Consider the following 26,823-nt stretch of genomic DNA (forward strand, 5'->3'; position numbering starts at 1 on the left):
GAAGTTAGGTAACTTGTTCACCAAGTTTTCAAAGTACTGAGTGGGAAATAAAAAACACTTCTATGGAAGGAAGATATTCCTTCAAAACTCTAAGGGAAAAAATAATTCTATACCCTGCCAAAGTAAATAAACCAATTTTGCGAGTATAATATTTTCACAGACATCTATGAGCTAAAAATTTTATCTTTACAAAGTACTGTACAGGGCACTACTGGAAGAGATGCTCCAGTACCATAGGGTATAGATTTAGAAGGAGAACAAAAAATCCATAAAACAGAAACTCCAACCCAGACTGGAAGAAAATGGAACTTCTAACATGTCCTGGTCATAATAGCTATGTCCAGTCAAGCAGATGGGTTTTATGTCAAGGTTTGCCTGGATGAAAGTGTAAGGATGGAACCTGACCTAGCATTCTGGTCAGAACACCTCCTCGGGGGTATGGCCTTTCTATAAGAATACAAGGATCTGCATATACCCTCCTCCCTGGGGGATGGACAACAGAAAAGTGGGTGAAAGGAGACTCGGACAGTGTAAGATATGACAAAATAATAATCATAATTTATAAATTATCAAGGGTTCATGAGGGAGTGGGGAGTGAGGGGGGAATGAGGAGCTGATACCAAGGGCTCAAGCAGAAAGCAAATGTTTTGAGAATGATGATGGCAACAAATGTACAAATGTGCTCGATACAAAGAATGCATTATGGATTGTGATAAGAGTTGTACGAGCCACCAATAAAATGATTGAGGGAAAAAAGAGAGAGAGACAGGGAATTTCTCTTGTTCTTGCCCTTTGCCTTACACTTGCTTGGGTTCTCTGTTTGCCTGGGAGCTGTTAGAGCCCTGTTCTGTTCTCTGTTCCCACCCACCTTGTATCCATGTGACTCTATACACACTGGTCTATGATCACCCTGCTTCATTTTCTGCTTCATTGTTCTGAAACTACCTGAGTCTGAAAGGGCTCTGACTAGCATCAGACACATGAACTTAAGTTAGTATAAAACTACTTCTTGATATAAAGTTCTTTCTTATACATATATGAGCATCACTGGCTTTGTTTCGTTAGATAAGCCCAAGGAATGCACCCAGATGACAGCATTCAACCTGGAGGGCAACCTGTTCAAGTTGAAGAATTCAGAACTCCAAGCGAAAAACAGTGAACTTTTGAGTCTGACCACTACCAGGTCTGTCAGATGTAAAATGATGCTGGAAGGTATTCCACAGTATTTCAAACACAAGTAAGGTAATTATGGTGGGAACGTTTCAGCAGAGCTTTCAGACTAAGACAGACTAGGAAAAAAATACTAACAATCTCCTCCCAAAATTAGCCAATGAAAACCCTATGGATCACCACAGAACACTGTTCAACATACTTGCTTGGAATACATCATCAGGAGGTATCAATTGCTGGGGTTGGGGGAGAGGAAAATGCATCATGTTTGGTGAAGTAGAGGGCCAACAAGGGCGATGGAGACCCTCGGTGAGATGGATTGGCACAATGAGCCTCAACAATGGACTTTGAACTTGCTAGTGCCTGTGATGGTGCTTGATTGGGCACCGTTTCATTTTAGTGTACATAAGGTTGTCATAAATCAGAGTCAATTCAATGACAGTAATTTATCTATCAAAATATCCAATATGTCAGAATATAATTAAAGCACATTTATGTTTAATGATTGATATCTCTCTTTCTCTCACACCCATTATCTTTCTCCCAAGGAGCAGCTGTTGAATTTGAACTTCTCACCTTGCTGTTAGCAACCCAATGCTGATTGACATAAGGAAAAATTAACAAGGCATCATTAACTCCTAACAAAGCAACAGGAGTACAAGAAAAGAAAAGTTTCCATGTTATACCATCTTGATGGCTGATTTTATGTGTCACCTTGGCTAGGATATGGTTCCCAATTGTTTGGCAAGCATCAGGCAAGTTTCTTGTACGATGTAGTTACATATGATGTAGTTACATATGTTGCTATGGAGTAGTTGCATGTGAAAAATTAGCTGGCCATTTGTAGAGCAGACCACTTTCTATAATGTAATCTAATGTAATGAAATTACTTACAGCAAATGCAAATTACTTTCCATAATGTAATCAATCAGTTGAGGGCTTTACGGGCAAAAAGAGGTTTCCCTAAGGTGTGTGTGCGCCTCCAGACTACAAATAGATATTTTGGCAGAATCCCTACTCTTCACTCCTCTCATTGAGGATCTGGGAACACAAGCCTACAGGAGCAGGTCCATGAATTGGTTCATTCTGGCTTGGAACCCTGCTGAAAATTCAAATTTCCACCCTAGATATACTGAATCAGAATCTATACAAATAATGTACTCTAATACATAAGCATTAATCAGGGATCTGTAAGAATCACCCAGGCATACTTTTAAAATGTAGATTTTAATATAGTACAACTAGGGTATAAATGCAAATTCTCAGCAGACGGTTGAACCACAATGAACCAATTTGAAGCCCTAGGAGAGATTCTTCACCCAGATGTAGTGTCACCTATAGATTGTGAACTTGCCAGCCCCCCATATTTGTCAAATGGTTAATGTAAACCTCTCAGTATATGTATGCACATGCGTGCACGCACACACACACACACAAATAAAATTCCTTGCAATTGAATCAATTGTGACTCACAGCAATCCTACAGAAGAGAGTAGAACTGCCTCATAAGTTTTCCAAAGTTGTAATCCTTACAGAAAGACTACCTCATCTTTCTCCCATAGAGTAGTAGGTTGGTTTAGAGCTGAATGCACTATGAAGACTCCTTATATATCCCCCAAGGGGCTTCAAAAAGTGTGTGGGCAAAATGCAGTTGAAATATAGTGGAATTTTCCCATGAACTTTTTGAAGCCCTCTCGTGTCTGTGTACATATATATACATATATACACACACATTAGATATATATGTGTGTGTGTACACCATATATACTTGTGTATAAGCTGAGTTTTTTCAGCACGTTTTTAATGCAGTTTTTGTGGTAAAATTAGGTGTCTCAGCTGATATTCGGGTCAGCTTATACTTGAGCATATACGGTACATTATTCAATTTCTTTCTCTAAAGAGCCCTAAGAAACCATGTTGCCAGGTTGTTAATAACATATAACATGAATACTGAAGAAATATAAAGTTGTGAAAAAGTTGGAAAGCTAGGTAGAAGAGGTGTGTGTGTGTGTGTGTGTGTGTGTGTGTGTGTGTTTGTGGAGTCCTTACTTTATATAAAGGAAATAAACAAAATCTAAAATGGAAAAGGATTAAGATGTTACCGTTTATAAATGTTATTTGTAAATATAAAAATAAGTAACACAAGAAACATATGAGTAGGAATCAGAAAAGAGGGGTATTGGGACAGAGGACAGCATTTTTATTTTCTTTACAAGTATAATATTAGTATTTGGATGTTAACAGATTGTGTATGTGTGACTTTCTTGGTAAAAACAAAAGTCTTTGGGGAAAAAACTTTAATTTTTAAAAGGAGAATGTATTCATGCTTTACTGGTATAATTAAAGTATAAATTGAAGTTTTGGGGGGGTTCCTCCGAATTTTACTCTTTTTAAAATCATTTTATTGAGGGCTTATACAACTCATCACAATCCATCCATACATCAGTTGTGCAAAGCAAATTTGTACATTCGTTGCCCTCATCATTCTCAAAACATTTGTTGTCCACTTAAGCCCCTGGCATCAGCTCCTCATTTTTCCCCTCCCTCCTCACACCCCCTCCCTCATGAACCCTTGCTAATTTATAAATTATTGTTCTGTCATATCTTATGCTGAATATGTTTTTTAAAGTCTTTGGGAAAGTCTTCCTGAGCAAGGCTGCATCTCAGTCTACGTCCAATCTCATGATCTGTTTTATGACTTTCGGACAAAAAAAAACTCATGAAATTATGCCAGTCAGAAGAGAAGAATACAATGAAAGAAAGACTGACAGTCTAAGGTTTTAGCTGAGATTGAAAGGGGGGGCGGGAAAGCACACACAACGTGTACTGGCACGAAACGACTGAATTATCCAGTTTCGTGATTTTTGCCAATTTGCTCAGCTGCCTCAGTATCAAACACTTATCAAAGTTTGGAGGTTAACTCTGCTATTTGGTTTAACGGTGTGTACATGTTCCTTTGGAAAAACATATTTTTAAAAGAATTGTTCCAAATGGAGCGAATTTCTTCAAGAGACAGTGAGTTTACAATACCTATACTGATCACACATTCCATTTTTTCCCAGAAAAGCTTCAAGTTCCACCTGTTGTCCTCACATCATTTTGAATAGTGCCCATTTATACGCACCAAAAACATCCAATTTCAAAGATAAAGCTTGTGGTCACCTTACCATACACAAATAAGATCAATCGGAGGCTGCACAGTCATTTAACACGCACGAAGTTACTGCGGCCAACAGGAGGTTGGATTAGGGTACTGGCAAGGTATTTGCCCATTCTAAACTTCCAGGACTCTTGGTTTCTTTCCTGGTTCAATTTAATTCACAAGGCAGACACAAAGAGCCACTGATGCTTGTATTGAAGCAATATTGAAAATGACCCAGAATACAATGATCTCTGGCAACGATGTACTTTTACCCATCAAGCACTCAGTTATGCCAGGCTCCACCTCCTCTAGTGTCTACATCTACCACCACCCAACCAACCTCTCAGATTCAGTAATGTATGCCTAACAGAGACAGTAAAGCTCCTCCAATATTCCTTTTTGCTCCCAGTCTTATTGTCCTAGTGCCACTGATTATAAAGATACCTGAAGTGAGTGATGAGGATGGGGAAATAGATCTATGTATCTATATTTATAGGTTTAGTATTAAGGTGGCGGAAGGACCTTGGGCCTCTACTCAAGCATGAATACATTCTTCTATTAAATTGGCACTCTATGATGCTCACCCTCCCGAAACAACTGCTGAAGCCAAAGTGGGTGAACAAATAAATGTGGTAAAGAAAGCTGATGGTGCCAGGCTATCAAAAGAGATAGTGTCTGGGGTCTTAAAGACTTATAGATAAACAAGCGGCCATCTAGCTCAGAAGCAACAAAGCCCACATGGAAGAACACACCAGCCTGTGTGATCACGTGGTCCCGAAGGGATCAGTTATCAGGCATCAAAGAACAAAAAAATCATATAATTGGCTGCACACTTCCATGATACGATCGCCGAGGACAAACGGATGCATAAGCAAATGTGGTGAAGAAGGCTGATGGTGCCCGGCTATCAAAAGAGATAGTGTCTGGGGTCTTAAAGGCTTGAAGGTGAACAAGCGGCCATCTAGCTCAGAAGCAACAAAGCCCACATGGAAGAAGCACACCAGCCTGTGCGATCACGAGGTGCCAAAGGGATCAGGTATAAGGCATCATCCAAAAACAAAAAACAAAAATACCATAGTGAATGAAGGGGGAAGTGCAGAGTGTAGACCCAAAGCCCATTGGTTGGCCACTGGAGATCCCTTCACAGAGGGGTCTAGGGGAGGAGATGAGTCTGTCAGGGTACAATGTAGCACCGATGAAGAATACAGCTTTCCTCCAGATCCTGGATGCTTCCTCCCCGACAACTACCATGATCCGAATTCTACCTTGCAAGACTGGATAGAGCAGAGGTTGTACACTGTTGCATATAAGCTGGAGGCACAGGGAATCCAGGGTGGATGATACCTTCAGGACCAGGGGTGTGAGGGGCGATACTGGGAGAGTAGAGGGTGAGTGGGTTGGAAAGGGGCAACCGATTACAAGGATCTATAAGTGACCTCCTCCCTGGGGGATGGACAACAGAGAAGGGGGTGAAGGGAGACGCCAGATAGGGCAAGGTATGATAAAATAATAATCTATAAATTATCAAGGGCTCATGAGGGAGGGGGGAGCAGGGAGGGAGGGAGAAAAAAAAGAAGACCTGATGCAAAGGGCTTCAGTGGAGAGCAAATGCTTTGAAAATGATTAGGGCAAAGAATGTACAGATATGCTTTATATAATTGATGTATGTATATGTATGGATTGTGATAAGAGTTGTATGAGCCCCTAATAAAATGTTTTTTTTAAATGTCTCATAATTTTTAAGCGGGAAGTCCAAATTAGGATATCAACTCTAGGGGAGGGTCCTTGTCTGTAGCCTGGGGCATTGCTTGATTTGTATATGTATCTGCCTCCTTTGTCATCTGCTATTTGTTGCCCTGCACCCGTGTGTGTGTGTGTGTGTGTGTGTGTGTGTGTGTGTGTGTGTCTATTCTGCTATTTTTAAGCCATTTTATTGGGGGCTGGTACAATGCATCACAATCAATACATCATCCATCCATTGTGTAAATGTACATTTGTTGCCATCATCATTCTTATTCTGCTATTTTTATAAGACCACTCAAAGGATTAGGTTTAAGAGTAGGTTTAAATTGACTAGGATTTTATGAACATAACCAAAGAGAACCCCTATTTCTAGCAGGGTCTCATGCATAAGTACAGGGGTTAGGGCTTAGTTGCGACTTTTTTAAATTAAAAGATAATTTTATTGGAGGCTTGTACAGCTTTTATAACAACCCATACATCAATTGTATCAACCATATTTGTACATATGTTGCCATAATCAGTTTCTAAACATTTACTTTCTATTTGAGATCTTGGTATCAGCTCTTCTTTTTTCCCTTCTTCCCCACTCCCACCCTCTTGACACCTTGATAAATGATAAACCATTATTTTCATATCTTACACTGATCACTGTCTCCTTTCCCCCATAGTTTCTTTCTGTTGTTCACCCCCCTGTGTGGGGGGTGGAGGTGGTTATGTGTCAATCACTGCAATCTGTTCCACTTTTCTCCCCTCCACTCCCTACTTTCCTTCCCCCTACCCTCCTTGTTCTGCTACTCCCGTTCCTGTTCCTGGATTCTGTGTGTCATGAGCTCTTATCTCTTATCTGTACCTGTGCACAAGCTTTGGTCTTTCACAAAGTGAAAGGCAGGACTGGGATCATGATAGTGGGGAGTGAGGAAGTCTCAAGGAACCAGAGGAATATACTGTGCCCTGGTTGACTCCTCCCTTCCATGTGACCCTTTTGTGAGGGGATGTCCCGTTGTCTACAGATGGGTTTGGGGTCTCTGCTCTGACCTCCCTCGCTCTCAACAATATGTTTTTTTTTTTCAAATGTGTTTGTTTGATTTAGGTCTTCTGATGTCTATCACATGATCTTGTCGACATCTCATGATCACACAGGCTGGCGTGCTTCCTCCATGTGGGTTTTTTGTTATTCTGCTAGATGGTTGCTTGTTTAACCTCAAGTCATTAAGACCCAAGACGCTGTATCTTTTGATAGCCGGGCACCATCCACTTTCTTCACCACATCAGTTATAACTATTTGTAGGACACAATTCATAACATGCCCCTACATATTTCAGTTCTCTTCATGTTGGGCAGCAGCATGTGAAAAGCCACTGTTTGAGTCCCCAGTTATTTCCTTGTGCCATGGCATTCATGGTGACTGATGCTCCGAATTACGCAGCCACAACATGCCATTGGCCTGGATCCCCAAATGGTTGAAGCAGGAGGTCCATGCCCACCTGCACTGGAAAGCAAGTGTAAGCAAGAAGTACATGGTAGTTGTATTTAGCCATAAAGACCGTTGGTGGTACAGTAATTAAGTAAGTGCTCAGCTGCTAACCAATAGGTTGGCCATTGAAAACCACCAGCTTAGGAAAATCACAGGCACTCTGCTTCTATAAAGACTTACAGCTTTTAACATCCAATGAAAAGTAGTTCTACTCTGTCCTATAATGTCACTCTGAGGAGATGGAAATGACTTGATGACAATGAGTATGTTTTTGTTGTGGTGGTGGTTGATTGGTTTGTGTTTCACCATGAAGAAGGAGGCGGGAGAGAATTTTTTGGCCAGCATTTCTGAGCGAAAGTTAATAACCAGACTATCACTGACAGGCACTTCTACGTCCTTTGCTATGCAACACTGACTGTATTTATTTTCTCTTCCAATAAGATATGTATAATGTCTGTTTAAAGGAAGGAAGGATGAAAGCCACCTGGGGAGTCATTTATTCTAAAAGCAATGAGCAGGGCCACTGATTAGTTGTATTGACCTGCTTAGGAAGGACCCAAAGAAGGTCTGCCCATATCCCCTCCTTAGCCCAGGTGCTCAGGTCCACTCAGAGCCCAGCCTCCTCCCAAATTGCTATAAAATGCCAGAAATAACCTTTACATCGATAATTTAGTGTAGTGAACATAGCAGCATGTTTTCAATTTCTTTATTGTTGTTTCTCTTATATTTGTAATGGAGCCTTTCCAGAGAGCATGTTAAGGACAGACTTCAGGCTGAAAGCCAGTCTCTTTCTTAAAGTCTAATGGGGAGGCAGAAATATAGACTCACCTAAAGACAACACAAGGTTGAATCAAGTCATTTTTCTAATTGACATGCATGCTTTGAGTTATAACCAGGAAAGGATCAGAGATGAGATAACATTATTTGAGTGACCCATCAGGGCCCCCGGAACCATGCCTACCATGACCAACAGAATACTCCTCATGTCTGGAACCCTCTATGTGACATTTTCTTTCTGTAAAAATCTTATAATACAGCACCCAGTAGGTTAGTTACCGTTAAGCATCTTAGACTATGTTTCACGTAGCTTCTGTCTTTTTCATATTAAAATGTCTTTCAATAAAGTTTGTCAAGGTATAGCCCATCCAATATGTAATGTCCTTAGCAAAGACTTCAAGGACTAAAATACATATGCATTCAAGATAAATTGGGCCAGACCTATGTGATCTCAGAATTGTTATATATTTGTCATAAAGATAAATGATGATCTGGACCTAGAGGTAGGATGCAAAACATCGTACACAAGGCTACTTGCAAGGACCTGATATGCCCTGAACACAGCCCCTGGCTGGCACTGTGGTCCCTCTGCAGGAGGAGGACATGGGAGGAAGCACCTTCTGTGGTAAAATCTAACACAGGAAAAAGCTTAGTTTTAGAAAGCTTTTTCCCTTTTCCCTCAGGGATTCCCTCGTGGACTCAGTCTGCAGCATAAGGATGGCTTCCCATGGGGGACTCACTTTAACCTTCTGACCCAATACACCTGTAACTTGATAGAGCCTGAGTAGCATAACCAAGAATGATCCTATTTTTTTAAGTAAACAAAACCCAAAAACTACCTTTTCCCCTAAATTCTAAGGGTCTAAAGAAAAATGAATACACTGAAAGTGTAATTCATCAAAAGGAGACATAGTTCAGTTTCTCCAGGCCCCCACTTCCTCCAAAGAGCTGGCCCAGCCATGAACCTCTTTGTCTTGATCCCTTCGTTCTTTTCTGGTGACTCCATTGTTGTATTCCCCCCGCCCCCCACCAAAGGCAGTGAAAGAGATGTCATTTACATAGAAAAACAGGGAGACCGTAGAGGAAAGGGGCATTTCATCAAACGCTGCCATTCTCCACGTGTCATTCCAGACTGACTGTAGCACACTCTCTTCTCAAATGGAGATTCTGTACTCTGACAAAGGGCCAGGGATTTAGTGTGGGTGCGATCCACAAATGTGCCTTTTTATCACAGACCAGCCTCTTCTGATGGACCTGAAAGTTTGAGACACTTAGAAATGAAGGCAAAGGCGCAATCGACTGATGACAAAAAGGCTGGTGCTCCGTAACCACCAATGACTCAGCAGAGGAAAGTTGAGGCTGTTCTGCTCCCCTGAAGATTGGCAGTCTTACAAACACTAAGTAGCAATTCTATTCTGTTCTCTAGGGTCGTTGTGAGTTGGAATGGACTGGATGGCAGTGGGGGAAATAAAGATGAGCAGCCCGTGTGGCACAGGGGTTAAACATTCATCTACCAACCTGAAGGTTGGCAGTTCCAACCCACCAGCTGCTCCACAAGAGAAAGTTATAGCTATCTATGTCCATAAAGATTTGTGACCTTGGAAACTCTATGGAAAGTTCAGTTCTGTCCTACAGACTCACTATGAGTTGGCATCAGCTAGACCCCTGTTGGAATAAAAGTTCAGGCAAGTGAAAATATTATATTCATATCATTTTAACAACACATACCTGTTATAATCCCTGAATGATGTTTTTACGTACAGGAACTTTTAAAAAAATATTTTGTTGAGGACTTGTACAATTCCTATCACAATCCACCCAGCCATCCATCCATCCATCCATCCAGCCAGCCAGCCAGCCATCCATCCATCCATCCATCCATCCATCCATCCATCCATCCATTGTGTCAAGCACACTGGTACATTTGTTGCCCTCATCATTCTCAAAACATTTGCTTTCTACTTGAGCCCTTGGTATCAGCTCATTTTCCTTTCCCTCCCCCACTACCCCCCTCTCTCTAAAACCCTTGATGATTTCTAAATTATTTTTTTTCATTTATTACACTGACCGATGTCTTCCTTCACCCACATTTCTGTTGTCCATCCACCTAGGAGGTGGTTATGCGTAAATCATTGTGATTGATTCCCCCCTTCATGCCCAACCTTCCCCTTCCCCTCCTGGTATGGCTACTCTCATTAATGGTTCTGAGGCATTTATCTGTCCTGGATGCCCTGTGTTTCCAGTTCTTATCTGTACCCGTGTGCATGCTCTGGTCTAGCCGGATTTGTAAGGTAGAACTGGGGTCATGATAGTGGGGAAGGAGCATTAACGAGCTAGAGGAAAGTTGTGTGCTTCATCGGTGCTATACTGCGCCCTGACTGGCTCGTCTCTTCTTTGTGTTCCTTCTGTGAGGAGAAGCCCATTGTCTACAGCTGGGCTTTGAGTTTCCACTCCATACAGGAACTTTTATCATCCCCACACCAACCCTGTCAAGAGGTCCCACTTTCATTTATGAAAATGGAGTCCCAGAGAAGTAACATGTCTCCCCAAGGCCATGCAGTTAGTAAAAGCAAATCTATGAGAAGACAGGCAAGAAAAGGCCATGTGCTATTTTAAAGAGAAGCACAGAGTAAAATGAAGAACTGAGGCACGATTGAGGGCGTAGACTCTGGAACCAGGCTTCCTGCTGTCAAGTCAGCTCTGACTCACAGTGATCCAAGTACAACAGGAGGGAACGCTGCTTGCTCTGCTCCATCCTCACAATCGCTATGTTTGAGTCTATTGTTAAAACGATTGTGTGGATCCATCCCATTGAAGGGTTTTCTCTTTCATGACCAAAGATGTTGGCCTTTTCTAGAAACGCAGCTCTCCTGATACCACGTGCAAAGTCATGAAACAAAGTCTCATCATCCTCACTTCTGCTGCGCTTTCTGGCTGTACTTCCTCCAAGACATTTCTTTGCTCTTCTGGTAGTACATGGCATTTCTAGCCAACTCCACAAATCAAATTCATTCAACTTCCACTGTCTTCCTTACTCATTGTCCAGCTTCCATATACATAGCTATACAAAACAAAAAACCCTCACTGCCATCATAGTGACCCTATTGGGCAGGGTAGGACTGCTCCTGTGGGTTTTTCTGAGAATCCAGGAATATAACTGTGTACAGGAGTAGAAAGCCCCATATTTCTTTCTAGGACTGGCTGGTGGTTTTGAACCAACTTTGTGGGTCGCAACCCAAGTTGCAACCACTATGCCACCTTGGCTCCTTACTCTTCAATGTGATCTTGAGCTTTTCTCTCGTCTCTTCCCACCAGTGTAGTAAATATGATTCCTGTGTATTCCATCTGGCTAAAACAAACAAACATTCTCACAACTGGATCAAGAGGTAATATCATAATACATGGATCAAAGATTGACATTCTAAAGGATTTAATCATGCTTGGACCTAAATCAATGCTCATGGAAGCAGCAGTCAAGAGATCAAAAGACACACTGAATTGGTTAAGTATGCTGCGCAAGACCTCTTTAGAGTATTAAAGAAGAAGGATGTTACTTTTAGGACTAAGGTGTGCCTGACCCAAGCCATGGTATTCTCCATTGCATCATAAGTATATGAAAGTTGGAAACTGAGGCAAAGAAGGCCGAAGAAGAATTGATGCATTGGAATTGCGGTGCTGAAGAATATTGACAGTACCTTGGACTGCTGAAAGGAAAAAACAATCTGTATTGGAGGTGTAAGTCCAGAGTGCTCCTTAGAGGCAAGGCTGGCAAGACTTCCTCTTACATCCTTTGAATATATTGTCTGAAGAGACCAATCCCTGGAGGAGGACATTATGCTTGATCAAGTGGAAGGGCAACAAAAAAGAGGAAGGTCCTCAGTGAGATGGACTGACGCAGTGGCTGCATTCATGGACTCAGGCAGAGGAACCACTGTGAGGACGGCACAGAACCAGGCAGTGTTTTGCTTTGTTGAGCAATAGTGCCTCTTTGGGTCAGAGCAGACTCTATGGTACCTAACAACAACAAATCCCTTTGGTGAGGGCCATGTGCATATCTGTTTATGTAGATGAAAACATGTATTTGTAGTGAAGAATTTGTTGGCCTTAAAAATTCTATCATGTGATCTCTGCAGCTGTTTCTGTTAACTATCCCATGTTCTCATATTTCAAAATGTATAGCGATCCTATATGACCACTTAGAACTGCCCCATAGCATTTCCAAGGCTCTCTAGAACCTTTAGCGAAGGATCCTGGGTAGGACAGTGGTAAGCAGTCATCTCATAACCAAATGATGATTACTTGAGCTCACCAGCACCTCCATGAGAGTGAGTGCCTTTTCCCCAGGTTACCAACCCAAAAGCAAATCACTGTGATCTAGTCAATTCCAATTCCTAATGACCATACATGACAGAATTGTTCCCTTCTATCTGGGTTCTAAGCCAGTTATCTTTACAGAAGCAGACGGCCACGTGTGTCTACCATGGAATGGCTGGTGGGTTCAAATTGCTGCATGTTTTGTTAGCAGCCAAGTGAGCAACCACTGTGACACCAGGGCTCCCTTGACCAAGGTAAAGGTAACACGTTAACCTTCTCCTTCCTATTAAAACTTCCAGTTAAAATGTGTTGTTGCTGTTGTTGTTGTTATGTGCCAAGTCATCTCCGACTCATAGAGATCTTCAAACTTAGTTAAAAGCAAAATTCCAAGGAAATGGAAAACCACCTAGGGAAATCCCAGAATGAATATGACACTGGAGAGAGGCTCTGGTGTCATTTATCTCATTTGACTGATGGTGTAAAAGAGCACCAACATATTATAACCTGGCTTCCCTAGAATGCAAACCAGTTCAGTTACTGAGAGGAGCAGCAGGCTTTGATGGGCTAGGTGTCACTGCCACTGATTGCAAATTCTTAAGAATGCTTCATAGAATTGACAACGGTGTGAGCATCTGAAGAATTGGCATGGTTTGGATAGGTGGGGAAAGGGGGAGGGGAAAAAAGGACCACATTAACAAAACTCATTGTAACTGCCTTCTCCTCCCCATCTGAAGGGTGGTAAGTTGGAGAGTGGCCTATGACAAAAGCCACATCTCTACAATTTCTCCTAATGGCAGAGGCCAGTACATCATAAAAGGGAGTGCTGGTGGAGAGAACACCTGGCCAGGGACAACACTGTTTCTTTTTCTCTATACCACTAACTTACTACCATGAGTCTCTTTTAAATCATAGCCACCCTATAGGAGGGTACAACTGCCCCCTTTGAGTTTCTAAGACTAAATGCTTATTGGAGTAGAAAGCCCTGTCTTTCTCCCCTACAGAACGAACCCTGGATGGTGTGTGTGTGTGTGTGTATGTGTGTGTGTGTGTGTGTTGTGGCTATGGTTATGTGCCATCCAATTGGTTCTGACTCATAGCAACCATGTGAACAACAGAAGGAAACCCTGGCCGATCCTATGCGCTCCTCAGAATTGTTCTTATGTTGGAGTTCATTATTGCAGCCACTGTACCAATCCTTCTTGTTGAGCGTCTTCCTCTTTTTCATGGCCCTTCTACTTTACAAAACCTGATGGCCTTGGGACCGGCTTCCTCTGACAATATGTCCAAAGTACATGAGATGAAGTCTCTCCATCCTTGCCTCCAAGGAACATTCTGGTTGTACTTTTTCCAAGACAGATTTGTTTGTTCTTTTTTTTTAAATTATTTTATTGGGGGCTCGTACAACTCTTCTCACAATCAATTTGTTTGTTCTTCTGACAGTCTATGATACTTTCAATATTCTTGGACAGCAGCATAATTCAAATGCATCAATTCTTTGGTCTTCCTTAGCCTGTGTGTCCAACAACTTTCACATGCACATGAAGTGATTGAAAATACCGTGGCTTGGGGGAATATATATATAATATGGATATGGATATAGATATATTTTAAAGGAGATGAAACTTCATCAATCAAATAAATGCTCAAAATATCAGAGCCTAACTCCAATTCAAACATACATGCTACAAGTGGCTGCTACCCAGTTGTTGTTTGTTTGTTTTTAAAGGAAGTTCTTCTTGGATGAATCTTTAAGTAAAATCTATTTGCTGTCTTTTGTTATTCAGACTCTAAATTTCAGAAATGTCACATGTAAATGGATGAAGGGAACTCCAATGAGTATTCTGTTGAGAGGAAAGAAGATTCACTACTGGTTAACAAGCAATAGATGCTCAGTAAATAAAATAGCCAAGCAGAATTCTTCTGAAGGGCTCACAGACTTAGAAACACTTCTTTTGATAAGGAATGAGGTGTGCCTAATATATTAAGAGTTGATTTTCTTGTTGGCTTTTAAAACGATTCCTCCCATCTGCAATAGTTTTATCACAGGAGATTGACAGGGGTGGGGTAAAACCAGGGCTTCAGCCTGGTGCATCCCAGTTCAACCCTCACCAAATGGATGCAGATTACCTGGGCATTTGTTTAAATAAACTGTAGATTCTGATGTAGTATATTTGTGGGGGGAAGGGAAATGCTCAGCAGTGGGTCAAACCGGAGTGAATCCGTTCAAAGCCCTGGTGTGAATATAATGTCGCCGAGCTAGTTCAATGTTCTGCGATGCAAATTCACCTGGGTCACAAATTGAATTAGCTCATTTTCTTGCTCTCTATCCTCTCTTGGACTAGAAATAAGGGAAAAAAAGTTCTTCTCTATAAAATTTACTTCACAATGTCATAACTACTGGTTCTTTGAGTTGTAAAACTGTCTACAATAAGATACGGGCCAGCATTTTGAAGGACTTTAGTATATCTGTCTTGTACACACTCAATGCCAGTTGCACGATCCCCTTCCTCGTAGATATGTGACTGAAGAGACCAGACACAATAGCAAATACTCCTTAGCATGCTAGTAGCTCCCTTGGTAGAGAACCAAGGTCTCCATTGCAGTTTGAAGACCCATCTCCTTGTTGGAAAATGCGGGCATGGAGTGAGAATGGAGTAGGTCTGCGTTCTTTCTGCCATCTGTTAACTTGACAATATCTGCTCTGTATTGGGTGGCGCCTAAGCTCAGGAATAATTTGGTTTAAAGGCACGAAGGGTGTGTAGCATGATCGATACCTATAAGAGAAATATGCCTTGACATTTAGATGTGGTACACAATAAGGAAACGGGATGCACCATTAACCAAGTCTTTTGAGCTCCTACTGGGTGTCCGACGCAGCTGTGATGCCCAACAGCAGTGAACAGAATACATTGTTTCATCCTCAAGGAGTGTTTCTTATGATGGGAGAAAGACTGAAAACAAATAAGTAGATAGTGGGTGGTATGACATGCTGTCCTCTTGGATCAGATAACATCAGAGCAGGTATAATTTAAGAGGAGTTTGGAAGACTGCATGTGAGAGATGATGGTGGGCTGATCTCAGGCAGACATGCGGAAGGTGGTATAATTGCAAAGGAAAATGACAGGATTTTTCTGGCAGATTTAATTTGGGGTGTATGAGACAGAAGTAACATATTACTGGAGGTTTATTGGTCTAACCCACTGGGGAGGAAAGAAAATAAAGAAGTGTCATTTAGTGGGCAAAAAGCACTGCTGCAGGAAGGTTGTGATTGCGCTGGGCTTTTGTTTTCAGGTGTAGGAGAGGTTAGCTATGGATACCAGTGGTCCAATCCCATTGCTCGTAGAGTCACCATGAGCTGAGAGTGAACTCAAGAGTAGCTAACAATAACATGAGTTTGACTGCGATATGCAACTGAGTGGAGATGCTGAATTGTCCCATACATAGCCCCTGCAACCCAAACAAAACACCCAACCCCCTGCCCTCCATGCAATTCCCACTCCTAATGACGCTACGGGACAGAGTAGAGCTGCACCCCGGCATTACCATGAGTGCAAATATTTATGAGAATAGACAGCCTCATCTTTCTCTCATAAGTCAATGAGCCCTGGGGCATACTAAGGTACATGTTGGGCTGCTAACCACAAGGTTGGCAGTTTGAAACCACCAATGGAAGAAAGATGAGACTTTGTACTACCCTAAAGAGTTATCACAGTCTTGGAAACCCTCAGGGACAGCTCTACTCTGTTCTTTCGCGTGGCTATGAGTTGGAACTGACTTGATACAGGGAATTTCACTGTTTAGGAGGCTAGAAGTCTAAATTCAGGGCATCTGCTCCAGGGGAAAACTTTCCTCTCTGTTGGCTCTGGAGGAGGGTTCCTTGGCTCCTTTCAACATATGTGGGCTCAGCATTCCTTGGAGAGCTACATGTGTCCTGCCATCATTCTTCCCTTGCATCTAGGAAATTTTCAGGGACCAAAGGACATGCCAACTCTTGAGTCTTCTTTCTTGGTGGTAGTATACCCATTCTCTACTCAATTCTCTCTCCATTCATCACTCGTAAGAGAAAAGGTGATGTAGGCCACATCCCAAGGGAATTACCTTTACATCAAATCAGCGCTGTAACTGAGTAAGGGGGTTTCATCCCACCCAAAAGAACAAAAGGCCACATTTTCTTGGGAGTGTATTCTTTGCTCAGGAGTAATGATTGGCTGATCACATGAGTTCATATTATAGAGGATGATCTACCAAACAACTGAGAATCATCTTTTGGTCGAATTGACACATGTTTAAGGGAAGGAGCAGAGTTCAATCAATCCATGATCGAATCCAAGGAGGGTCTGACAGTCGGTGGGAGTACACAAAGTTTCAAAAGGACCACAAAGCAGGGAAGGCAAGGTATGAGCACAAACAATGAAAGGTGGAGAGATGAGGTGGAAAGAGAATGATGATACTATCATGGGATGGCTTCTATTCTCCCAGGGAAAGGTAAAATAGAGAGCATGTTTGATGTTTCCACAGAGATGAACGATCGTGTACAGTACCCATCTAAGACAGTAAAAGAGTGGGAGAAAGGGATATGTGAACACTCAGGGCAGAATAAAGACCACCGCAGGTCAGTGGTCATGAATTTCAAGTAAAACCAATGGGATAATAGTGTATATGCCTCCAGCTGCCTTCCTATATTTGACTACATCGGCGACTCCAGGACAGTATAGGGGTCCATAGTCAGAACAGGAGGGAGAATGCACTCTCAAGAAAACAGCCTTTTAGGAGCCTCACTGAGCATCAGAAGCTCAGCATCCAAGACTGGGATTCAAGGCAGGGCTCAATTCCTGGTGGAGGACTGGAATGGAGGGAAGACCCCTAAGGAGGGAGCCTGAACAAATTATGTCACCAGATCTTTGCTGGTACCAGTGTGTCAGGAAATCTTTTTTTTTTCATTTATGCTTTTTGGGGAAAAAACTATTAGTGCTACATATTTATACATTGTTAACTTTTAGTATTGCTTGAGCAAAGTGGTACAGGTCTCATTGTCACCACTGAAATTAATCCACAGTGATGGAAGCAAAACCTGTTATCCTTTCAGCCCTAACTGTCCGTCTGGACACCATGATCAGCTGTGCCCACTTTCACAGACTGGGGCTGAGGAAATCTTTTCTGTGTGGTCATTCGGTTGTTCTTAGGTGCCGTGGGTGGTTCCAGCTCATCGGATCCTGTGGATAACAGAACCAAACACTGCGCAGCCCTGCATTGTCTTCACACCTGTACTTACGTTGGAGGCCCTCATTGTGGCTTCAAAGTGCGACTCCATGGCATCAAGTGTCTTCCCAAACTTAACCGTGGGTCTCACTACATGGTGCTGCTGAGGTTATGGTGACCCGTTCTGCGCCTGTAGAATTTTGGGACAAGACTGAACCTGAGAACAGGAGTTGTCAGAAAGTCAACCTGGTGGCAGTAGTGGCGAAAGCAATGATAGGGATAAAGACTACTGAAGGGTGTGTTTGTCTTCGTTACTATTTTTGAAATGATCCTATATTACTCAGTCTAGTCACCCTCTTGTATTCGTCCTTGGGTGTGTGCTCCGCCTCCTCCCTTAAATGTAAGAGATCTTTCAGAAGATCTTAGCACAGCGGTTCTCAGCCTTCCTCAGGCCACGACCCTTTCATACAGTTCCTCATGCGGTGGGGACCCCCAACCATAAAGTTACTTTCATTGCTAGTTCATCGCTGTCATTTTGCTTCTGTTATGAATCGACGACCTCTGTGAAAGGGTCGTTCGACCCTCAAAGGGGTCACAACCCACAGGTTGAGAACCACTGTTTTAGAATAACTTTCTAATTGCAAACAGTTGCATTAATTTTGTCCTCATTTCAATGCTTGGAATCTTCCACGCCTCTAAAAACAATACTTTAAAAGCTTCACCCTCATTCCATCCATTTAACTAATTAATGTGCTTCCATAAACCTTGAGAATGCTTTATAAATGTGTATATATGGGTAGAAAACATCCAATCAAAAATTAAAATGGTCTCTTCTTGGTGAATAATTATTTTACGGCAATTATCACTAATAAAAATGGAAGTATGCCAAATTGGACTCATTTGTGGCTTTGAGAAAGGCCACTGTAATCACAGATGTCTCATTGGTTACTGCTATGGAAAAGAAATCTTCATGGGGATCAGGTGTTTGGCTGCTAACCATAAGGTTGGTGGTTCAAACTCACTAGCTGCTATGCAGGATAGAGATGAGACGGCTGCTTCTGTAACCCTAGGTAGAGTGACTATGAGTCAAAATCAACTTGATGGCAGTGGATTTGCCTTTGGTTTCTGGGTTTTATTTTTCTTTGGTTTGACGCAAATAGAAAGAATAAAGTGCTTCGTAAGGCATCGAGTTTTTAGGAAGATGTTTAGAAAAGAACTTTTTCTCCAGCATGGCCATGTCTCTAGCGACATGACTAATAAACTGTGCCAGGCCGGAGACCTGAAAGTATAACAGAGAGGCCAAGCAAGGGAACAGAGAGAGACCCACACAACTTGCTCCCAGATGGATCCGCTCCATCAGTGCTCAGATTCTCCAAACCCAGACTCACCGCCATGGAGTCTATGCTGACTCTTAGCAACCCTCGATCTGGTTCTGCGACTGTCCTGTTGATAGGAGTAGAAAGCCCAGTCTTTCTCCCAAGAAGCTGCTGGTGGCTGTGAACTGCCGACCATGTGGATCATAGCCTAGCTCATGACCACTACACCATCAGGGCTCCTGTTCTAGCAGGGGAAATGGCACAGGTAGAAGAATAACTCATTTAGGATGAAAGGAATGACTTACATACTAGAAAATGTTTCACCCTGTAACTTAACTCAACTCCTATCTCGAATACTAACTATATACCACCAGATAGACAAGCACAGTGGAAAGATATTGGATTTCGGGGAAATAAATAACCACAAAAAGGTAAACATATCCAAGATTCTCAAAGTCCACCCAAGGCTCTTTAGTCTCTCAAAATTATCTGAGGATGCCCAAGTCTTTCAAGTTCTCAGTGAGTGTTGCATTCCTTTGCGCATTCAAGTTCTGTGTCTTCTTAGGCACAATCACATCCCTGAACAGAACCAATCAGATCCTCTGAGGAATAAACTGGTCTCTAATATCAGGCTCAAGCAATTTTCTATCCTTTCTGGGATGGTCTGCTCAGGTCTACTTGAATGTCTGCTCAATTAGACATGACTTCAAGGCTTCACCAGGGAATTCATATCTACAAGATTAGTCTCCTGCGTCTATTTCTGTTATCTCCAACAGCTCGACTGTTCTATCAACTTCTCTCTTGTGGCTTTCAGTCTTCTGTGAGAAATATGTCAACTTGGGTTCTGAAAATAACATTGTTCTCTTTCTTCCATCACTTTTTGAAATGGTAATGTGACTCCTTCACACCTCTTAGCACAAGATTTCTGGTGAAAGAGACCTATTGTCACTTCAAAGGGATCACCATAAAATAATTCTATGCTACAGCTCACATATTTTAACATGTACCCTGAACTACACCTGGAAAAGTATCATAAGAATATCAATGAAGTAACCATTGCAGATGACTAGGCAAAGGGTGAAATATGGCTTCCAGGAAAAGATGTTCCTGAAGAATGATGGCTATGAAGTAACCAACTGATGATGAAATGGAAAGGGCAGTCTTAAAGGAAGGGGCAACATACAGAGGGCCACATTTACATGTAACAGTCCAGTTTTCCTGGCAAATAAATAACAACAGTAGATTGGGTGTATCATGGACTGGCAGGTCCCCCGCAAAAAGAAAACCCTGTTAAAGTTCTAATCCCTCGACATGTATGCATTACTTGGAAAGCTAGATGTTGTTATTTTAATGAGGTTATGATGCGATAAGGTAGGTCCTAAGCCTGACCCCTTCAGATAAAAATATGAGAACAGATAAAGTGACACAGATCCCTGTACAAGCAGCAAGGGAACGGCACGGACTTCTGGAAGTCATTAGAAACTAGAGGAGAGGCCAAAAAAGGAATCGACATGGCCAAGACCTTAATTTGGACTTTTGGTATGCAGAACTGTGAGACAAAAAATGCTTGTTCTCTAATGCCACACACGTGTGGTATTTTTTATTATAACAGCACTAGGTACCTAAGTCCCCCCAACCCAATCTCACTGCCTAGTTTATTCCGACACATGGGGAACTTATAGCCTGGAGGAGAACTGGCCTGGTAGGCTTCTGAGGCTCTTTATAGGGACAAAAAGCCTCGTGTTTTCCCCACGGAGCAGCTGGGGGGGAGAGGCTCAACCCAACCTTGTGGTTAGCAGCCCAACGCGTATCCCACTCTGGCACCAGAGCTCCTTAGGTGCCTAAGACCAGGTGGTCAAAGGGAAAGGGAGCGGGGACATGCTTGCTGTCCTTAAGTCCCATTGAGTCAGTTCGGACTCATAGTAGTAACAGAACCAGACACTGCCTGACCCTGGACCATCCTCACAATTATTCTGATATTTGAACCCACTGCTACAGTAATTGTGCCAAACCGTCTGTCAAAGGCCTTCCTCTTTTTTGCTACCTTTCCACTTTACTATGCATGATGTCCTTTTCCAAGGATTGGTCTCTCCTGGCAACACATCCAAAGAAATTGAGACAAAATCTTGCCGTCCTTGGTTCCAAAGGGTATTCTGGCTATACTTTCTCCAAGACAGATATTTTTCTTTTGACGTGTTTTTCAAACCCAAGTTTAAACTTCTATTTTTATTTATTTATTATTAATTCGGAGTTAATACATATATCATTTCATAGTTCAGTCACATCAAGCAGAACTGTACAATTGCTACCACAATCAGTTTCCAAACATTCCTTTTCTACCTGGACTCCTTGACATTGTCTTCCTTTTAGCAACCCCCACCACCACTGTACATCCTGCCCCCCCCACCCTTGTTCTACTGGCTGTCCCTCTAGATTCATCAATTCTTAGTTTCACATAGCGAAAACCAGAAAACATGTAACACAACTTCAAGAGGCTGACCTCTGATAACGATTTTTCTTTGAGAAGCCCATGATACCTGCAACATGATTCAAATGCTTTCAACTCTTCTGCCTTCCTTAGCCCACATCCAACTCCTCACATGCATACGAGGAGCTTGGAAATGCCATGGCTTGGATCAGACACACCTTGGTCCTAAAATTAACATTCTAGGTTCTTAACACGTGAATGCACCATTTGATCTTTTGAGTGCTATTTCCATGAGCATTGGTTGTAGGTCCAAGCAAAATAAAATCTTTGACAACTTCAATCTTTTCTCTGCTTAACATGATGTTACCTATGGGTCCAATTGTGAGGATTTGGTTACATGATTAGAAGACTGGAAAGCCAGAATATTGAGTTTGGACTTTAAAATACTGTGGGAACCTAAAAAAAGAGTTCATTGCCATCATCATTTTGTAGTGAGAAGCATCATGTTACAGGGCAGGATACAAATTGCCCAAGATGCACTCTTGATTCTGTCCCTGGCTATCTATGTGAACCCAAGAAATGTATTTAACTTGGCTCTCATATGTCTCACACAGAAGTTAGACGGAATGATCTTTAAAAACCCTTCTTGTTCCAACAGAATGCAATGGCAAGAAGCTTACCTGTATCCCTGTGGCATCTGCTTCTCTGTGGTTCATGTCAAAGGATTGTAGCAAAACTTTTAGGCTAAAAATGCTGAATTATCAAGAAAAATTACTTGATAATTAACAAAATCTTAGGCATTCTTCCAACCCACCAATGGGCCGTAGAAGGTCACCTAGAAAGGAAATTAAACTAAATATTTTTGAACAATATGAGAATTATCTTACACAGCAAAAGAAACTGGACTTTGTGACAGGCAGGAGGATGGGTCCAGTGGAGAAGGTTGGCAAAAATGGCCAATATTAGACAGATCACATGGACTTTATTTTGAGACAGTGAAGTAAGAGCAATCATTTACCTTCTTCAATGCCCAAATAAGAGATCACCAAGACATGTAAGTAAAACCATGTGTTACAATACTAAAATACAGAAAGAAGCACCGCCAATAGCCCCCAAACCATGACAGTGTCAAATAGGAAGAGGGGAGGGGCATCCATTGCTGAGGGAAGTGGTATGCTTTACAATAGTTTACAACAGCGAGCCAAGAAACTTCAAGATTTGGGAAAGCATCAGAAGATCATGGAAAAAGTATCATGGTGATAAAATCCGAGAGGGCAGCTGGGACAATCATCTATACTTCGCAAATCCATCGCCACCCGCAGCTGTGCACAAAGAGACCCAACTACAGCAAAAACTGAGGGCAAATGGAGAGAGGACAGCGCTGTTCAAACACGAATGCACTGTGCCCGAGGATGAAGATTTCCACATGTTAGTAACTATTACCAATCCCTGTTTGTCTACCGGTTTCATGCCAAAGTACCCTGGAGGTAAAGCCTGTCTGTATACCCACGAGTTACTTGAATTATGAAATTTCATATCAGTACTGGTTTTTCAGTTGTACCAAATGCAAGATGTTATTACAGTAGAACCCCGGACCTCGACACTAATATATTCCAGAGGAAGCATTGAGATGCGATGCAGTAGAGTTCCAAATCAGCTTTTCCCATTATAAATAACTGAAAATGGATTAATCCGTTTTCGCCCAAGTTTTTACCCAAACCTTGCCTTTTTATACAAAACATGACATAGAAGTTCCAAAATAAGTAAGTTCAGATTACATAATATAAGTTAAATAAGAAGCACAACATTAAAAAAGTTTTCAACAACGACAGTATGGCCGATCCCTTGAGAATGATGCGGATCTGGATCTGTGGACATGGATGCGGAGAGGAGGGATGGAGAGAGAATCGTTGTTTGGAAGGGGAAGCCCCTTCCATAAAATCAACTGGTAGCTGCTTATCAGTTTTTTCCCTTCTTTGCCTTTTTCACTAGGACTTAGCTGGCTTTCTCTTTAAAAAAAAAATCTGTCTCATGTGGCCTGCTGTTGGCATTTCCTTAATTGTTTTCTAAAAGGGTTTATTAATTCCTTATCCCAATCATTCTTTTCAAAAAACTCTTTCTTAGAACCCATGCTTTTTTTAAAATCTAGAAACAGTACAAAAAGCTACAAAAAGTAAGAAAATTAGAGCAAAACACTTGGAACACAGCAGCGAAGGATTTTACCCATGTGGACTAACACAACCAACTAACGCCAAGTGATAGAAACATGAATTACCTTTGTTTACAAGTATCATGTGCATCAGGTCGGATTCTGATGTTTCAGTAAAGCGCAGATGCAAAATTTTCTCTATCTTTCAAGTGGAAATCCGATTCTGTGGAGTACTGCCATGGTGAGTCCTGGGGTTCTACTAGGAGGAGAAAGTGTGCAAAGGAAATGGGCTCAATGGGAACTCTGTTCTTTCTGCAAATTGTTTGGTAAACTCCAAAGTACTTGAAAAATTAAAGTGAATAAGTGGAGAGCAAATGTTTTGAGAATGATGAGGGCAATGAGTGTACAGATGTGCTTTATACAATTGACATGTATGAATTGTGATAAGGGTTGAATGAGCCCCTAATAAAACGATTAAAAACAAAAAGCTAACAGCCTAGTTTTGTTTTTTTTAATGGGAAACAATATTTGATCATCTGACAAAGAAGACCCAACAAAAAATATTACACTCTGATTGTATTTACATAATGTTCTTAAACATGCCAAGCTACATGATGTTGTGCAGGAATATACATTCAGGTGGTGAAAATATAACAAAGACCAAGGGCATGCTACCCCCAGAATTCCAGATACCCATTTATCCTACAAGGGAATGCAAGGGCAATGATTTCTAAAGGACAGAGGGGTTGTTAGGGTGCTGACTCATTGTCACACAGGTGCTTGCTTTATAAACACAGGTGCTGGGTTTTTAATCAAATTCACGAAAAGCAAAAGTTTAAGTAACCACTAGAGGATAAAAATAGAATGGAAAAATTACCAAGCACTAGAAAATTAAAAAGAAAAACAAAATGCGACAGAGAGTGGCAGCCATAAAATAGCAAAATAGGGAACTCCAGGGCTCCCTCTCTGCTCAAAAGCAATCAAGAACCTGGAAGAATGAACTTCTCCATGTCCATAACACAATGAAACAGTAGGCGGGTGAAGCTAAAGGAAGGACAGAAGTCGGTGCATTGCAGGCAGACAGCACTGTGGGTTGGTGTCTATCTGCTGCTCTGAGACGGGCTGCCCTTACTTGTAGCATTCTCGGGGCTGGAGCAGCTTCCCAAGTAGCATTTGCTAAAACACTTAAAGGCACAGGTATAGGCCTTAGCAACCTGGAGCTCACAGGGTAATGATACTCACTGCCATCGAGTCAATTACAACTCATCAATATTCTACAGGACAGGGTAGATCTGTCCCTATGGGTTTCTGGCATTGTAACTCCTTATAGCATTAGAAGCCTCATTTTTCTCCCATGCTTTGAACTGTTGACCTTTTGGTTAACAGTCCATTACAACTCAATGCATCACCACGAGAATGCAGCCATTTACAAATTCAAAGTCACAGGAAGGAGAAGGTTTCAAAAGGAAATGCATGAGAGCATTTTCACTACCATCCGGTCAATTCGGACACATAGCAAAGCTACAATGAAAGCCCTGGCCAGTACTGAAGAATCGAGAAGGCATCATGCTGTACAGGTGCTCACAAAAGACCAGAGAAGACCCTGCATTTTTTCTGGTGGACCTTCAAGCTCCAGGTAAACAAGAAGTGAAAGCTAAAGCCAACTTGTAAACACCCTGGTGAAATCAAAAAGAAATATCAAATCAGAACCAATCTGAACACTTGGAGATTTTTTTTCTCTCCTTCTCTCTCTCTCTCTCTCTCTCTCTCTCTCTCTCTCTCTCTCTCGTTCCAGGCCTTTAAGGAGAATCTGCCCAAAAACTCCCTGACCACTAGTATAATGGATAGAGCACAGATATCAGCAATTACACAAGACAGAGAATACTGACAGCACCAAAATGATTTCGAAAAGTCACTGAAACAAACCAAATAAATATCACCAGGAAGAATGACTCCCAAAGGCCAGGGGGCCAGGCCATTTTCATTGTCAGAACTGACACATTACAATAGTCAAAATATTCAGTTTTCAGCAAAACATTAAAAAACATGCAAAGAAATAACATATGATCGTTTACAAGAAGAACGAGAATGAATCGAAGCTTCCCAGGAAGGAGGATGGAGAGGACTGTGTACATAAAAAAGATGGCAATATGAGCTAAAAAATACTGCAATGAGGAAAGCATGGAGGGGACTGCAAATGACAGTTATTGAAAACAATGTTTCAGCTGATATTGTATGCCGTGGTGTAGTGGGCTACACCCTGAGCTGATAACTGCAAACCCATTAGCTGCTTCTCAGGAAAAAAGACGAGGCTTTATGTTCCTGAAAAGATTTGCAGCCTTGGTCATTCCAAGGGGCAGTTCCATTCTGTCCTATGGGGTGGCTATGAGTCCGAATCAGCTTGGTAGTTGACTTGATACTATGTGCTAAGCATTGTGGGACAAACAGTAGTGAAGAAAAGCAAAGATTTCATCCTCAAGGAATTAGCATTGCTATGGGGACAAAAAATCAGAGAAGTTGCCTTCTATGAAGAATACAGCATCGGGATCAGAGGAGACGATATCCAGATGACACCACCTAGGTTGCCGAAAGTGAGGAGGAATTGAAACACTTACTGGTGAAGATCAAGGATTGTGACCTTCAGTATGGACTACACCTCAATGTAAGGAAGACCAAAATCCTCACTACTGGACCAATAATTAACATCATGATAAACTGAGAAAAGATTAAAGTTGTTAAGGATTTTGTCTTGCTTGAATCTACAATCAATGCTCATGGAAGCAGCAGTCAAGAGAGCAAACAATGCATTGAATTTGGTAAATTTGCTGCACAAGACCTCTTCGGAGTATTGAAAAGATAAAATCAGGAAAATTGTGCATCAAGGTTGTATCCTTTCACCATATTTATTCAGTCTGTAGGTGGTGGTGGTTGCTAAATATGGTCCATCGGTTCCAACTCATAAGGACCTATGTACTGTGCCACCCTCACAATTACTCCTAAGCTTGAGTCCATTGCTGCAGCCACGGGGTCAACGCATCTCCTTGAAGGCTTTTCTATATTTTCGCTGCCCCTCTACTTGACCAAACATGATGTCCTTCTCCAGCGACTAGT

At 41.8% G+C, this 26,823-nt stretch overlaps 1 non-coding gene across 1 annotated transcript; it reads right to left on the minus strand.

The window, feature by feature from the left end:
* Nucleotides 1-17,633: 17,633 nt before the first annotated feature.
* LOC142435416 (small nucleolar RNA SNORA1) lies at nucleotides 17,634-17,764 on the minus strand. The gene has a single exon (XR_012781476.1). It is a non-coding gene; the product is annotated as a small nucleolar RNA SNORA1 (small nucleolar RNA).
* Between the last annotated feature and the right edge of the window lie 9,059 nt (nucleotides 17,765-26,823).

The sequence above is a fragment of the Tenrec ecaudatus genome, chromosome X, assembly GCF_050624435.1.
Source record: "Tenrec ecaudatus isolate mTenEca1 chromosome X, mTenEca1.hap1, whole genome shotgun sequence".
NCBI classification, from domain to species: Eukaryota; Metazoa; Chordata; class Mammalia; order Afrosoricida; family Tenrecidae; genus Tenrec; species Tenrec ecaudatus.